The sequence below is a fragment of the Elephantulus edwardii genome, unplaced genomic scaffold (genome assembly GCF_000299155.1).
Source record: "Elephantulus edwardii isolate Elephantulus edwardi_28Jun2011 unplaced genomic scaffold, EleEdw1.0 scaffold00245, whole genome shotgun sequence".
Classification (NCBI taxonomy): domain Eukaryota; kingdom Metazoa; phylum Chordata; class Mammalia; order Macroscelidea; family Macroscelididae; genus Elephantulus; species Elephantulus edwardii.
This window is the reverse complement of record NW_006399995.1, coordinates 3,650,415-3,655,399: the sequence shown is the minus strand read 5'-3', so window position 1 is coordinate 3,655,399 and position 4,985 is coordinate 3,650,415.

Below are 4,985 nucleotides of genomic sequence, written 5' to 3'. Positions count from 1 at the left end.
GTTTCTCCACAACCTCGCCAGCATTTGTTGCTTGCTGTTCTGTTAAATTTTGCTATTTTGACTGGGGTGAAATGATATCTCATAGTTGTTTTAATCTCCATACGTTTTCAACTTCTATGAGGAACAGATTATCTGGGAGACTGGTCTGTATGAGGAGATATGTGGCATCAGGACTGGAGGAAGATTCAACAGTCTGCATTATGCAGATGACACAACCCTGCTTGCTGAAACTGAGGAGGTCCTGAAACGCTTGCTGCAGAAGGTCAAGGACTACAGCCTTCAATATGGATTGAAGCTCAACATCAAGGAAAACAAAGATTCTCACCACTGGACTGAATGGCAACATCATGATAGATGAAGAGATTCCGATTGTTAACAGCTTTAGTCTGCTTGGCTCCAGAATCAACACTTGTGGTACCAGCAGCTAGGAAATCAAAAGACGAATTACACTGGGGAACCTGTGCTGTCAGGGACCTCTCCAGAGTATGGAAGAACAATGGTGTCACTCTGGAGACTAAGGCTTGCCTGATACGGTCTTTGCTATCATTTGCTATGCGTCAGAAAGCTGGGCAATGATTAGGGAGGACAGAAGGAAAAAGGATGCCTTTGAGCTGTGGTGTTGGAGAAGAGTATTGAATATACCATGGACTGCTAAGAAAGCGAACAGGTTCATCCTAGAGAGGGTTAAACCAGGCTGCTCCTTGGAGGCAAGGATTCTGAAGCCTTGTGTGACATACTCTGGACATGTTGCAAGGAGGGACCAGTCCTTGGAGAAGGATGTCATTCTTTGGAGGATGGAGGGACAGCACAGGAGAGGAAGACCCTTTATAGGGTGGATTGATTCAGTGACTGGGTTAATGGAGCGGGATTGGCAAAGGATAGAGCAGTGTTTAGGGCTGTTTTACATAGAGTCACTATGTGTCACAGGTGACTTGACGGCACATAACATCACTGTAACATCACTTTGCTTCCTACTATTTACAGGTTTTCGTTCTTCCTTCTTTCCTACCCCTTCATACCTTGTGAACTTTTACTTTGGCCATATGATGCACTTGTGATTTTGGACGATTGATCTTTCTAAAGAGTTCTGTACGCTTGTTGTTAAGTGGATTTCAGTTTATAAAGACTCAGATTTCGAAGAGTGTAAATCTTTATGGGACGGGAAAGCCCATCTTTCTGCTTAGGATCACCTTGCAGTTTGGCAGTGACAGCCTTTGGTTAGCATCCTCCCTGTTGTCTATTCAAGAGTCCTATTTATTATTTGGCTAGAATAGGTCCAGGCCTGAAAGATACTAAAGACCATAGTCTCAGTTGCTTTACCTGTGTCTGAATAATAAACCTGGTCTGTCTCTTTTTTTTTTTTTTAAAGTTTATTTAGCAAGAGAAATAGTTTAAAAGAGTGGGCTCATTTAGGTAGAGAACAAGCCAAATCTGGTCTTTTTAAATACATTTTTCTCCCATTCTGTCCCAAAGACCATGACTGTAGTGGTTGGAATTCACTGGTGGCACCAAAGGAGAGGGATGAGTCTCCTGCGGGACTTAGAGCCACATAATGCAAGTAGAGAGTCAGCTGAGTCTGGTTTGACTTTACAGCATTGAGTTAAAAGTAATTAATGCTGTAGTTTAGAGATTCTGGCTTGTAATGGTGATTCTCTTCCTTTTTTCCTTACTGATATGACTTTGTGCTGTAAGGGCACTCTGGTCATATGGTTTGTTGTTGTTTTGTGCTGTCCAGTCGCCTGTGACTCAGCGACCCCTGCCCTGAGCCAGCCCCACTGTCTCCAACATACCTGCCCCTACTACTCCAGTCACTGTATCAATCCATGTCACCTAGGACGTTGCTCTCCTGCACTGTCCCTCCACCTTTCAAGTTTGGTGTCCTTCTCCAATGACTGGTCCTTCCTGGCAACATATCCAAAGTATGTGAGCTGGGGCTTCAAAATCCGTGTCTCCACAGAGCAAGTTGCTGTCACACTTTCCAAGACAGAAATGTTTGTTTTCTTGGCAGTCCGTTGGATGTTCAGTACTCTTCCCCAGCACCACAACTCAAAAGCATCAGTTCTTCCTCTGTCATTGTTATTCATTGCCTGGCTCTCTGGTGCATAGCAAGTAATTGTAAAGATCATGACCTGGATCAGGCGTGTCTTAGTCTCTAGACTAACAACATCTTTGCACTTTAGCATTCTAGGGAGGTCCCTGACAGCAAACTTTTCCTAATTCAATTTGTCTTTTGATTTTCTGGCTGCTGGTTCCAAGGGTATTGATTATGGGGCCAAGCAAGCTGATATTGTTAATTGTTAACAATTTCAGTCTCTTCTCCGTCTATCATGATGCTGCCAGTTGGCCCAGTGGTGAAAAATCTTTGTTTTTTTGATGTTGAGTTTCAGTCCAAATTGAAGACTGCAATCCTTGACCTTCTGCAACAAGCTCTTCAGGTCCTCCTAATTTCCAACAACCAAGGTTACACCATTTGCATAGCACAAGTTGTTGATGCATCTTCCTCTAATTCTGATGCCACATTTCTCCTCATAAAGTCCAGCCTCAGTAATGATCTGCTCTGCATATAGATTAAAAAAGATAGGAGATAAGATGTATCCCTGATGCACTCCTGTACTGATTTTGAACCATGCATTGTCTCCTTGCTCTGTTCTCCCCCTGGCCCAAATAAACGTTGCACATGAGCACCATCAGGTGTTCTAGGGTTCCCATTCTTCTCAAGGTTAGCCACAGTTTGTTGTGGTCCACACAGTCAAATGCCTTTGCATAGTCAGTGAAATACAGACATTCTTCTGGTACTTTCTGCTTTCAGCCAGTCATCTGACATTGACCATGATGTCCCTAGTGCCACAGCCTCTTCTAAACCTAACCTGTATTTCTGGTATTTCTCTTTTGATGCACTGTTCAGTCCTATTTGGATAATCTTCAGGAGGATTTTGCTTGCATGTGATATTAAAAATTTCTGGATCTCTTCAGTAAGTGTTGTTATCACAGATGAGAAAACTCACTTGACTATCTGCAGACTTATCTAAGGTTTTGTCTGTGGCATCTGATATGGTAAGGGAATGCTAAATCAGGAGATATATCAAAAATTTGATCTCGGACCATTAAAATTTACAGTGTTAGGTAAGAAGTATCTGAAATACTTTGTACAGGTATGTACACAACTCATATTTGTAAGTCTCTGATATTGGATGTAAAGGGAAGGGCACTTAAGGACATGAACTTTCCATCTAAACTTACACTATAAAGAATCAATGATTTGGAAAAGAATTGTAGCGTGACCATGAATCAAAGGAGGATTCAGAACAAACTATGAGACCATGATATTATACAATAATTTAAACGCCAAATTAGTGTCTCTAGAAAAAAGTATGTAGTCACTGGAATTTTTTTTTTTATTATTATGTGTGTGTGTGTGTGTGTGTGTGTGTACGTACCGTCAAATCAGATCTGACTGGTACAGGAGGAGATTGTCCCTCCTCCCCCGGCAGAGCATCTGGTGGATTCGAACCGTGCGCCTCTGTGACTGCAATGTAGGTTCTTGCCACTAGGCCACCAGAATTCCCCCTTTTTATTTTATTTTATTTATTATTTTTTTTTGTCACTGGAATTTTAATCTAATAGGTAAAATAGTAGATTAGATATAATTGTGGTAGATTAATAATGATTGGGAGAATGGTGCACAAAATAGATGAAAAAAGAGATGGATGGACTCTATGAAAAAGTAGACAGGAGTTTAAAAGGAAAATAACCAGAATGTACCTACTAAAATTTTTTTAATAAGAAGAGTGGGAGGCGGTGGTGAAAATCATTCAGAATTTAGAATAAGGAAAATGACCAAAAATTGATAAGTAAAAGATAAGTAAAAGCAAACTGGAGTCCACTAAAGAAAATAAATATTAAAGTAAACCAGAGAGAAAGAACATATTCCAACAAGAAGTGAGTTAGGTTAGTAGCAAATTTCTCAACAGCCTAACAGGCCAAAAGAAAAGAAAATATCCTCGAGATGTTGGCAGGTTCGTCGTCCCCTTAGACTTATATATGTAGTTAACTTACTACTTAAAACAAAATGGTACTAATCTGAGAAGAGGTAACAATTTTAACCCTGTATTTAATAACAAAGCCTCAAAAGCCTATAAGAAAATAATTTACAAGAAGAAAATCATCCACATTCACACATTCATAACTGGGAAAATTGAATATCATTCTCTAAAATTGATTAAGTAGATGGAAATCAGTAATGATAGAGACTGTGAACTGAGCATTAACCAAGTCTAGTTTGATGAACTCAACAAATGCAGAAAGTACATTCTTAAAGATCTACACTAAGAGGAAACTCAACCAAGTTACTAAAAAATAAAGGAAGTGTAGATGATAGTGGTCCTGCAGAGCAAGAACATGTTCTTTGATAGATTTCAGAATACCTAGCAAAGAGAACACTGCTCTCTCAACCTCTTATTTCATTACCAAAGTTTAAAAAGACTTAATAGTGATTAGAAATCATTAGAAACGGAAACACTTCAGAGTTAAACTATAGTGAAAGAGAAAAAATGCATTCTCCAGAAAGATTTATATTTATTTTAAGAAGTCTTCTATGGAAAGGTGCTCTTTCTGTCTCTTCCCTGAGCACCAAAAATACTGTTTAAAAAAAGGGCATTGACCTAAAATGGCTTTAGCTCATGTGAGTTTGGAAAGCACGTAGGGTTCAGTTGATAAATAATTGCAAACAAAACCAACCAAACAAAAAACAATTCTTTGGTTACATTTCTAAAGACTGGAGTTTAAAAAGACCAAATATTTTATATTGATGAATATGTAGAATAAAATTGTTAAGGCTAATACAAGGGATAAAATTGTTTGGGATAATCTGATTCAGGAGATGCTTATATAATCAAGAAAATGGATATGATTTTAAAAGCTGCCTGTTTTTATTAGTATCTAAGATTCATAAGGAATCAGAATAAATGTGTTCGTGGAAATGAGAG